Source organism: Suncus etruscus, chromosome 8, assembly GCF_024139225.1.
Source record: "Suncus etruscus isolate mSunEtr1 chromosome 8, mSunEtr1.pri.cur, whole genome shotgun sequence".
Classification (NCBI taxonomy): domain Eukaryota; kingdom Metazoa; phylum Chordata; class Mammalia; order Eulipotyphla; family Soricidae; genus Suncus; species Suncus etruscus.
In genome coordinates this window covers 53569760-53582458 of record NC_064855.1, presented here as the reverse complement: position 1 = coordinate 53582458, position 12699 = coordinate 53569760, and the positions used below count along the sequence as shown (strand labels likewise).

The following is a 12699-nucleotide window of genomic DNA, read 5'->3' as shown; positions in this document are numbered from 1 at the left end:
TAATATGATATTACTTTCTGTTATTTTAGTAAATTATAAAACTTTTAAAAGCATGTTTCACTTTCTGACTCACTTCACATTTTCCTTTCTGAACAATAAGTAAAAAACTACCAAATGTTTCCAATTATCAATCTAACTGCACAACAAATAAGATGATTTAGAATGTTTAAGTTTTAATATTACATAACTTGAAATAAAGATATATTTCTTAAAAATAATTCTAGCAACTTACTGTAAAAAATAATAGAGCATTTTAAAACTTCTAAGTAAAATTTACATTAGTTAGATTTTATATTAGATATTTACATTAGTTAGATATACATTAGTTAAATTTACGTTGACTAAAAATTTATGTTAGATATCAGTTAGATATTAGTTGAAATTTACATTAGATAGATATATATCATAAGGACATAGAAACTAGACTATTTAATCATAAATCATGTCAATATAGTGATGTATAACAATAAAAGGCAACTGCATATCTCTTCAAAGCAACTTTTATCACAGTAAATCTCAAGATTATATTAACTATCCTTATTTCAAATATATTATTGATATGTACCAAAATGTTGAACTATTTGGAGTTCAGATGTCAATTGTCTGATGTCATGCATTCCTAGATTTCCTTCATATCCAGATGGTGTATTTCTCAATTCTACTTATTTCTGAAGAATATAACAGTTAACTACTTCTCAAGTAAAATAAAATTCAGCAATAAAATATTTGCTTACTTGAAAGAAACTTATTTCCCCAAAGTCTGCTGTAATATTCCACTCATCAAACTCCAAAAGTTTAACTTAGTTCACCACTATGAATTTTAATGAAATCATATTTGATAACACAGAGCATTCACTTAAAAGCTTTTTTTTTTTTTTTTTTTTTTTTGCCTTGCAAACAGTGCTCAGGGAACCTGAGGGCCACTCCAGGCAATCTCAGCTGTGAACTAATAGGGCCACAGCAGCAGTACTCAGCATGAGCTTTCAAAGTTACACCCAATGCTATTCAGGGGCACATACAAGTGCCAGGGTTTGAACCCAACACCCAGAAAGCACCTGAATGCTGAACAATCTTCCCAGTCCATATACATATATATGTATATATATATATATATATATTATACATAAAGTGATATAGAGTTAATATAGTGTGAATATAAAAGAACAACTCCACTTTTTTAGTTAAAAATTATGTTATTGTTTGAATACACAAATTTAAGCAACCAAGGCAGAGGCAATTGATGATTTATATTTCCAATTAGGAGAGAGGACTCATTTGGTTTTATAATGCAGGTCAAATGGTGAATATCACTCTCAGTTAGAATCAGACAAAATTTAGCATCATTAATCTTTCTGTTGCTTTCAAGATGCTTCCAAACAGCAATAGCTTTCTTAATTAAATAGCAGCAATATGGGGGCCAGAGCAATAGCATAGTGGGTAGGCATTTGCTATGTAGGCAGCTGACCTGAGTTTGATCCTCAAGTATACCCTAGCTTGTCAGATGTGATTTATGAGCACAGGGTCAGGAATAATCCCTGTGCACCATCTAGTGTGGCTCAGAAACACAAACAAATAAACAATACATAAATAGTAGCAATCGGGAGCAAGACCGTTAGAATTAAGTATTCTCAGAATTTTATTGTCTGTCACAAAGTGCACTTGTGCAATACTGTGGGAGTCTCTCAGGTTAACACCAATTTGAGATATGTTCCTTCATATCATCAGTCATCAACTTCAGCCATGTTGGGATGCTGAGTGATAGGGCAAAGGCACCTGAGGCAGGCCTTCTCCAGGAATGTGCCTTCAACTCAAGATGACACTAGTGGGAGGTAAAAAACCAACTATAATTTTTTTAGTATTATCATCCCCATAGAAACACATCAATTTAAATGCCAATGTGTGTTTAAAACCACCTAATGTTCTGAGAATAACTTAATGACCTCTTTGCTAGATACAATAGTTTTCACATGGGGCTGGAGCAATAGCACAGCATTTAGGACGTTTGCCTTTCACGAGGCCAAAAGGGATTAGACTCAGGGCATCTCGTATAGTTTTTGAAGTCTCCCAGGGACAATTTCTGAGCATAGAGCAAAGAGTAACCCCTGAGCATCACCCAGGTGCGGCTCTAAAAATAAAAGTAATTTTCTTGAGCTTTTTTTCTTTTTTGTTTCTTTTTTTCTTTTTTTAATATTTTAATTTCCACTTACCTGTCAACAAATGTATCATGATCAACTATGCAACTATTTGATACATGTTCTTTAAATAAAGTAATTATATAAAAGAAAAAAACCTAGAAATTGAACTTCCATCTGACCCAGCAATGCTGCTCCTAAGAACACATCATGGGGACACAAAAACACACTATATAAAAGCCCTCTGTAGTTACATATTTATTGCAGCACTAGTCATAAAATATCCAGAATCTAGAAACAATCCAAGTGCCTGAGAATAGATGAGTTGATATAAAAAACAGTGGTATATCTACACAATGAAATACTATGCAGCTGTTAGTAAAAATGAAGTCATGAAATTTGCTTATACATGGATAAACATGGAGAGTAGTATGCTGAGGAAAATGAGTCAGAGGGAGATAGAATGATCACAGCCATAGAATAATCACACTCATCTGTGGAATATAAAAAATTTAAAAATATAATATGATAATAATATCCAAAAACAATAGAGACAAGAGCCAGGAGGACCAGTCCATGGTAGAAAGTTTGCTACAAAGAGCAGGAGAGGAAAAAAAAACCTCCCTCCCTACAGAAATCCTACTATCATTTCACCCCCCAATCCCAATCCAATATCCTGCCTTATTAAAGTTCTTTACCATCAGTTCTTAACCCATTAGGTATCAAGACAGACCTCCTGCCCCAATAAGCTCCCAAGTGAAGCGACACCCACTCAGCCCCACATCTTGTCCCCACTGCAAGAGACACAACCAACACTCCTGCTGACTCATGCTCTGTGACCCTCCTTCTCACCCCCCCCCCAAATGTGGACTGTTGATACCGGATTCAACTCCAAAAGGACTCCCAGTATAAGAACTCTACCCAAGCCATTTTTGCCTCAAATCATTTCTAAAACTCAACAAGACCAGAGTGTATGATGAAAATGTGCCCTTGGAGCTGGAGAGATAGCACAGCAGTATGGCGTTTGCCTTGCAAGCAACCAACCCAGGACCATCACTAGTTCGAATCCTGGCATCCCATATGTTCCCCCGTGCTTGCCAGGAGTGATTTCTGAGCAGAGCCAGGAGTCACCCCTGAGTGCCACCAGGTGTGCCCTCCCAAAAAAATGTGCCCTGGATTCCACCCCCCACAAGATTATCTCAAAAAACAATGGGGAAACCTACATTTCCTTTATAAGTTTAAGACCTCTATACAACCTCTTAACCTGTTTTTCCCCAAATGTAAGGTAGTCTCCTGCATCAGTTTGTTCCCTTAATTACTTTCTTTAAACACATTTTTATTTATTTTTTCCTTTATATATGTGAGTATATATATATACATATATATTTCTTGTTTTTGTATATATACATATATATATTGTCTTGTTTTTGTTTTCTTCTCTTCCTTAACTTCACCTGTTTTGATTCTGCTTGGTACAGAAACCTACAAGAAAAAGTCTTGCCTGGGATAAAGGCTTATGTCAAAATCAGAGCAGAGATGATGGAGTCCGATACATTCATCCCCAAATGCACCAGCAATATAATATAGCACCATCTCTTTTTTCAAAGGCATACTAAAACAGGGGAAATTTTATGTATAGAAACAAGCTCATATCTATTAGGAATAAGAATTCATACATTTTACACTACAGGGGCACCTCCCACCTTGAACATATGTCATGTGGTCCCAACTTAGACTCCATGTGATTAGACAGCTAGTATCCAACCCTGAACCCTAGATCTCAGACATAGAGCTGACATATTTCTCTGCAACAGCTCTAGCAACCAAACTTCCTCTGGGACATTCTTAATACTGCTCTGACACCAACAAGCACCAGTTTTGATATGACATCTTGACAATGAGGAAATGGCAACAACTTGGTCTAAGAGCAGGTTGTCTTACCTCACCACCTAACAATAAGATGAAATCAGAAGACACGTAATCCTTTGATTCCTGCAAAAGCCAAGATCGCTAGCACAGATGAGTGAAATAATCTATACTTATCTCCCTTTCCCTGGCTTATTTGTTTAGCATAATAACTTCTCATTCTATACATATTGCCATTTTTGTGAACATAGTAGTATTCCATTTTTATATAAACCACAATACCTTTACCATTTCATGAATGTTCTTTTTATGTTGGTCTTTTGGGTTGTTTCTATATCCTTTCTTTGTTCTATGAGTTTAAGTGAACATACATGTGAATATATATTTTAAATTATTTAAAACATACATGTGCATATATGTATATATGTGAAACAACTGTACAACTGCACCACTGTTTTTTTGTTCTGTAGACAGCTATTTAGTAGTAAAATAACTGGCTCAAAGAGTACCTCTACTTTACTTCTAAGACTGACTGTGACAACCATGACTGGTAGAACTTATCCTGGGACCAATAAAAAAGACCCTAGTCTACGCTTTAGCCTACGATCTGTACAACAACCAAGATCTCTAATTTCAGAGGTCTGACTGAGACAACTGTAACGCAGAACTTCCGGAAACATAATGAAAGACTCTATACTAGGCCTTGTCCTAGAATTGGTGCAAAAACCAAGAGCACCAATTATAGAAGACTGATTAAAACAACAGTGATGGAATAGAACTTTTAGAACCTTAAAGAAAGACTCCATCCTAGGCTCCATTCTATGACCTGTGCAAATACCAAGATCTCTAGTTACAGAGGCCTGATTTTATCATCCATGACTGAGCGGAAAGTTTCCAGACATCACAAAAGGACCTAGGGGAGCGTAAAAGAGCATGTATGGAGCCTGTAGTTATTGCCATGACAGTATATTTCAAGGGAAAAGAAACCCTGTATCTCTTAAGTCAAGGGAATTCCCTTTCTAATCTCTCCAATATTTACTGTGCCTATGCAGAAAAAAAGAAGCACAAAAATTAATTTGTTGTTATTGTTGTTGCTTGGGTTTATTTTGTGCTTTGCTTTGTTTTTATTTCAGGATCATGGTTATTGTTTGGTTTTCTTTATTGCTGTGGTGTTTATTGCTGTGGTGCTTTTCAGGTTTTTTATTTGATTTTTTTGTATTGCTATGTTTTTCTTCCTTTTTTTTCCCTTTCTTCTTTTAAATTGGTATTTATAGCCTCTAGAAGGACTCCTCCAGTTTTTTGTTTGTTTAATTTTTGCCTCCCCCCTTTTTCCTTATTTTTTCTCTCCTTCTAACAGAACCACATAACTTGAACCATCTTTTCCTGCCTCATAAATTAAGGGGGATATAATGGAGGTCACCAAGACCAAACAGTTGTATGAACATTGAATAAAAATAAAAATGATCAGACTTAAACACCAAATCCAAAGCCAATGACAACAGAATCGATACCCAATCTAAAACAAGCTAGACACATCCACTTACACTAGCAGCTCTGGGGCAAAGGAGGAAGATATGGGATGCCTTCTGGGAACAGGGGTGGAGGGAGGACAACATTGATAGTGGAAATGCCCCTGATTCAATGTCACCATGTACCTAATATTATTACTGTGAAATATTTGTAATCCACTGTGGTTCAAACAAAAATTTAAAAAGAAAAAAAAAGAGCAGAAGAGCAGGGGAGTGTAGTTAGGGCAGAGAAGAGACCACTATGGCAAGGATATCTGGGAAAAGAAAACAATTTAATCTTTTTAGTAATAGAGTATACCACAAATTTTTAAGTTAGTCATCACTTAATGATCATCTAGGTTGAATCAATGGTTTGGCTATTGCAAATAAAGCTGCGATGAACACAGCATTGCAAATATTTTGTTTTTGATTGTTTGAAATTTTTTTACTGAACTTCTTTATTTTAGACACTGGTTTATGGAGTTGTTCATAATACAATTATTTCTGGCATTCAATATTCCACCACAAATATAAAATTTCCTCCAAACTGATCCTCAGCCTACCAACCTCCCCAAAGCCAACCACTTTGCAGGTAGGAACAATTTACTTAATATTTTGTGTACTGCTAGAAAATAAGAATTAAAATTATGTGGTGGGTGGGAGGGAAACTGAGGATATTGGTGGCAGGAAATGTGCTGGTGAAGGGTGGTGTACTGAAACTCAATCATGAACAATTTTGTAGACTAATTATATTAAAAACCAAAAAGATGAAGCCAGAGCAGCGTCGCTGATTGGTAAGGCATCTGCCTTGCAGGTGTTAACCTAGAATGGACCACAGTTCTATCCCCTGGCATCCCATATGGTCCCCCAAGCCAGGAGCAATTTCTGAGCACATAGTCAGGAGTAATTCCTGAGAGTCACTAGGTGTGGCTCCCCACTGGGTGTGGCCCTCCCAAAAAACACCAAAAGAAAAAAAGTTACATGAGTCTGGGGCCAGAGTGATTGCACAGCAGGGTAGGGCATTTGCCTTGCAAAGAACCAACCAGAATTGAACCCCCGACCTCACATATGGTACTCCAGCCTGTCAGGAGTGAGTTCTGAGTGCAGAGCTGGGGTGTGACCCAAAAACCAAAAACAAAAAGAAAGAGAAGAAAAGAAAAGGAAAGAAAGGAAAAGAAAAAAGAAAGGAGGGAGGGAGGGATGGGAGGAAGGAATGGATGGAAAGAAAAAATGAAAGGAAGGAAAGAAAGAATGAAAGGAAGGAAGGAAGGAAGGAAGGAAGGAAGGAAGGAAGGAAGGAAGGAAGGAAGGAAGGAAGGAAGGAAGGAAGGAAGGGAAAGGAAGGTAGAAAAAAAAGAAAGAAAAAGAAAGAAAGAAAGAAAGAAAGAAAGAAAGAAAGAAAGAAAGAAAGAAAGAAAGAAAGAAAGAGAGAGAGAGAGAGAGAGAGAAAGAAGAGAAGAGAAGAGAAAGAAAGAAAGAAAGAAAGAAAGAAAGAAAGAAAGAAAGAAAGAAAGAAAGAAAGAAAGAAAGAAAGAAAGAAAGAAAGAAAGAGAAAGAAAGAAAGAAAGAAACAAAGAAAGAAAGAAAGAAAGAAAGAAAGAAAGAAAGAAAGAAAGAAAGAAAGAAAGAAAAAGAGAGGAAGGGAAGGAAGGAAAGGAAGGAAAGGAAGGAAGGGAAGGAAGGAAAGGAAGGAAAGGAAGGAAAGGAAGGAAGGAAAAGAAAGAAAGAAAGAAAGAAAGAAAGAAAGAAAGAAAGAAAGAAAGAAAGAAAGAAAGAAAGAAAGAAAGAAAGAAAGAAAGAAAGAAAGAAAGAAAGAAAGAAAGAAAGAGAGAAAGAAAGAAAGAAGAAAGAAAGAAAGAAGAAAGAAAGAAAAGAAAGAAAGAAAGAAAGAAAGAAAGAAAGAAAGAAAGAAATGAAAGAAAGAAAGAAAGAAAGAAAGAAAGAAAGAAAGAAAGAAAGAAAGAAAGAAAGAATGAAGGAAAAAGAGAAAGAAAGAAAGAAAGAAAGAAAGAAAGAAAGAAAGAAAGAAAAGAAAGAAAGAAAGAAAGAAAGAAAGAAAGAAAAGAAAGAAAGAAAGAAGAGAGAAAGAGAGAGAAAGAAAGAAAGAACAAAGAGACAGAAAGAAAAAAGAAAGAGAAAGCAAGCAACATGAGTGTGGTGTTGGCTGTGCATAGAAGGCTGTTTGTGGGTGTGACTTCCAGAGGTGACTGGGTATCTGGAAATACAGATGCACCTGAAGGACGGAAGGAGAAGGTGGCCTGGTCTGGCCTGGCTCTTTAGTTTCCATATTTTCTAGATATGCCACAACCAGCATACCTGGAGTGTTTGGAGGCTAGAGGTCTCTGCAGAGATAAGTCAAGAGGGCAGTAAATCTGAGCCATCGGCATACTGGCAGTGTGGGGCAGATTTGTGAGACTATCTTTTTGAATTAGAGTTTTTACATACTAGGTGTGGGTAGAAAAGCAATTCCATGTTTTAATTTTGTTTATTATTTATGGGTGAAGTGAAGATTGAGTCATACACACCTGTGCTTGGACCTTATTCTTGGCTATCTAGCTATTTTTAAAAGAAACTATACCATTTTCTGTGGATGTTGTACCAATTTACATTCTCAACAAGTGTATCAGAGTTTCTTTGTTCCCACAACCCTGTCAAAACTTTGGATTCAGAACATTCTCACGGATGGGGGCTAATATCTCTGTAGTTTTTTTTTTTTATTCTGTTTTGCTTTTTGTTTTGTTTGGGTAAGTGATGTTGAGATTTTTTTGCAAATATCTGTGGGTTATTTGTCTGTATTTTTGTTTTGTTTTATTTTGGTTTTGATAGTTGGTTTGAGTTATTATATTTAAAATTTTCTGTAATTTATTTTATATATTATCCCCTTATCAGATATAAATGACAAATATCATCTTTTAGTTGCTTTATTTATTTTTGTGAATGGGTGATTTATTTTTCCCTGTAAAGCTTTTTAATTGAATGTAGTCCGTCTTGCTTATTTTTTCTTTTGTTTCTCTCTTTTCTTTTCTTTTTCTTTTTTTTTTTTTTTTTTTGGTTTTTGGGCCATAACTGGCGTTGCTCACGGGTTACTCCTGGCTGTCTGCTCAGAAATAGCTCCTGGCAGGCACAGGGGACCATATGGGATACCGGGATTCGAACCAACCACCTTTGGTCCTGGATCAGCTGCTTGCAAGGCAAACGCTGCTGTGCTATCTCTCCAGGCCCACTTTTGTTTCTCTTGCTTTATGGTTGGAAGTCCAAAGATATCTCTGATGTTTTGGTCTTATAGTGTCTGGCTTACTTTTTTCCTTTTATATGTTTTATGGTTTATAACTTTCCCTGGGGTCATTGATGGGGCAAAATGTGCACTAGTGAAGGGTGTTGTACATTGTATGACTGAAACTCAGTCATGAACAACTCTGTAACTGTGTTTCTCACAGTCATTCAATTAAAGAATTTATATATGTGTATATATATAAATTCTTTAATTTATATTATATTTATAAATTCTTTATTTAAAAGCAGTATCTTTAATACATATACATATGTGTATATATGTGTAAATATATGTATATATGTATATATGATAAGCACTAGAAAATGATAAGGTTCCTGAGATGCTTGTAGCCTTCTATGCAACGAATCACTTTTTTTTTATATTGAACACCTCATGAATTTGCGTGTCATCCTTGCACAGGGGCCATGCTAATCTTCTCTGTAGCAACAAATCACTTTGTGTTTCCTTAATGAATATAGATTTCAAGAGGAATACTAAGTAAATTATTTCTGAAAATAAATCAGTAAACCAAGTTAATTTAGGAACTTCTTGTTGAGGGATTAATATCTAAGCTTTAATTGATTGACTTTAAAAAATGATAGTGTTAAATAGTAATAGTTTTTGTTTATTTCTGCATGTGGCAGTTCAGTTTTCCAAACAGGGGGTACTATAGTCTCACCCATTAATATTTGAGGTGCTATTTCTAAAGTGAAATCCTGACCTCTGGTGGCAAAATTGAATTAATTCATTATTTGAATCTACTGAACAAACTCAACATCACAAAAACTAAAATAGTCATACATTATAACCTCCCTAAGGCAAAACACAGATTTATTTATAAAATTTTGGGGGAGAAAAATTAAGTTGATAAAAATCAGAAATATAGCTCATACCTTGCATGCAGAAAGTCCAGATTTGATCCCCAGTGCCACATGATCCTCTGAATGAACACAGCTAGAACTGACCCTCAAGCACTAAGCCAGGAGTAACTGATGAGTACTACCAATGATGACCTCAAAAATCAAAACAAAAAAATTAAAATTTTAACCATTCTAGCCTCAGATTCAATCTGACAGGTTGATCAGGAGAACTAACAAAGACAAACAAGTTCTACAGTCTTGGATGCAAGAAATCAACAATACAAAAGACAAATTGTTTATTCCAAATGATATGAAAAAAGTGGTAAAAGAAAGAGCTGTTAAGATATTTAAAGTGGAGCAGGATTTTTAGCCGGCACAGGTGGGCAGCTGGCAGACCTCCGCATGTGCCAGCGGCCTCTTGGCCAGGCCTAGGGTAGGGGGGGCCCGGACCTGGGTCACCCGACCCCCCTCTCCCCCTTTCCTCTGGATCTCCAGGTGGGTTCCTGGGAGGAGCTGATGGGGCACCCTGGGTTTTTTTCCCCACTCCCAGGCCGGGGTCTGGAGACTGGCCTAGGGTGGGGCTTAAATCCCTGTCCTTCGGGCTTGGGAGGGTCTCTCTCCCTTCCTGGAGCAGGATTTTTAGCCGGCACGGGCGGGCAGCTGGCAGACCTCTGCATGTGCCAGTGGCCTCTTGGCCCGGCCTAGGGTAGGGGGGCCCGGACCTGGGTCACCCGACCCCCCTCTCCCCCTTTCCTCCGGATCTCCAGGTGGGTTCCTGGGAGGAGATGATGGGGCACCCTGGGTTTTTTTCCCCACTCCCAGGCCGGGGTCTGGAGACTGGCCTAGGGTGGGGCTTAAATCCCTGTCCTTCGGGCTTGGGAGGGTCTCTCTCCCTTCCTGGAGCAGGATTTTTAGCCGGCACGGGCGGGCAGCTGGCAGACCTCCACATGTGCCAGCGGCCTCTTGGCCTGGCCTAGGGTAGGGGGGGGCCCGGACCTGGGTCACCCGACCCCCCTCTCCCCATTTCCTCCGGATCTCCAGGTGGGTTCCTGGGAGGAGCTGATGGGACACCCTGGTTTTTTTTTTTCCCCACTCCCAGGCCGGGGTCTGGAGACTGGCCTAGGGTGGGGGCTTAAATCCCTGTCCTTCGGGCTTGGGAGGGTCTCTCTCCCTTCCTGGAGCAGGATTTTTAGCCGGCACGGGCGGGGCACTGGCAGACCTCTGCATGTGCCAGTGTGCTTCTTGGCCCGGCCTAGGGTAGGGGGGCCCGGACCTGGGTCACCCGACCCCCCTCTCCCCCTTTCCTCCGGATCTCCAGGTGGGTTCCTGGGAGGAGCTGATAGGGCACCCTGGGTTTTCCCCACTCTCAGACCGGCTCTAGAGATTGGCTTAGGGGGTGGAGTTTGATCTGGGGGGTGGCAGATAGCTGCTCAGTTATACTCAGGCTGTCATTGGCAATTTCATACCAGTCTACATGTTGCAAACATATGCTCCTCCCAACCATAAGTACCCCAGATTTACCCTTCTTAACTTCAGTAACACACAGTTCTAATCTCTGACCAAAGACATACAGTAGATCTAACAAATCCCAGAACTATTTAGGAGGACACAAATTGAACACATATTGAACACATATATCTTTTGAATATTTTATGGGTATTTTCTTTAACTGCTGTAACTCTCTATATATTCTTCTACCATGATGTTTCTATCCACTTTTCATCTTGTCTTTTCTTTGTAAGCTGTTCAGTAAAGATTGTTGGTGGAACTGTCCCTCAGTTTCATGCCTATGATTGAACAGTCATGGAAATTGCTGGTCTTGTTCCTATTGCCTCCAGATGCACCAATAACGCTTCATGGCATTGATCCTTGTTTGCATAGACACATTAAAATGGGAAAACACTATACATACAGATAAGTTCTTATCTAATAAATCTCAGTACAATGTACCTTACACCCTGAACATTGATATAATGACCTGGCACAGGCCTCAGAAGAATGGGCATCCTCCATTCATGCCGGAACCAGGCAAGATATCTATGAAACATCCAAGGTCTTTTATAGCAACAGCTGGAAGCAGTCCTCTACCAGGAAAGACACTACCAAGGGTCTGACATCGACCTCCTAAAAAGAGACTTCCGTTTACACTGAGAAGACTTGACAACAACAATGACCTGCTCTACAGGATATGGTTCTCTCTAGTGCCCCTTAAGTGTGAGGTGAAACGAGAGGATGCTCTGCACCATCCTGACTGCAATATGGGATATGCAGACTCCAGGATCTTTAATACAGAAGCATGATACCAACAACAGAGACTATGTGAGGAATGGAGGTGTATTGCCACTACAGAAGATGACTTAAATTGGACAAACTAGTTTGCCTGGAGCCTAGAGTCAGTCCTGTGCCAGGAAACTTCAGGGGTAGGGTCTCCTTGTATTTAGACCATAATTTTTCTTTCCATGTCCCTTATATTTTGGTGGGCCTATGCAAACAAATGCCACCGTCTTTTACTATGTTCCCTTGACTCCAATCCTTAAGAAAAACAACCCACTAAAACTTTTGAGGTTAACTAAAACTAGTAAGCATGTGCATGGAACTAGATAAATGTACTTTGCCCTCAATGTTTAAGGAGTTACATAAGTCTTATCTCTTTAGATTATATTGTGTGCTGCTAAGAAATAGTGTGTACTACAACTGGGGATTTGAGGGACAAAGTAATTGTATTGTACATGGGTTCAGTTTTGTTTTTCTTAATGTCCTTTGGCTGAAACTTCAAGGCTGGGATATCAACGATGGGACTACCGAGAATTCTGTTTATGAGTGATTGGGCTTCCACTGTAACTTTACCCTGTCCTCTTTATTTGCATCTTTGTTGTCATAATTAAAATAAAAAAAAATTTAAAAATAAGAAGTTAACTATCTGAACAGAGGCACATGTGACAACAGAGCTTAAAAAATATATATATTTAAAGTGGGGGGTCGGAGATATAGCACAGCGTTATGGCATTAGCCTTGCATGCAGACAGAAAGTGGTTTAAATCCCAGCATCCCCTGTGGTT

General features: G+C 38.5%; 2 pseudogenes; both read right to left on the bottom strand.

Moving 5' to 3' along the window:
* Positions 1–1214: 1214 nt before the first annotated feature.
* On the bottom strand, positions 1215–7893 carry LOC126015936 (40S ribosomal protein S13-like; annotated as a pseudogene).
* A 1262-nt stretch (positions 7894–9155) lies between these two features.
* LOC126017166 (uncharacterized) lies at positions 9156–9256 on the bottom strand (annotated as a pseudogene).
* Between the last annotated feature and the right edge of the window lie 3443 nt (positions 9257–12699).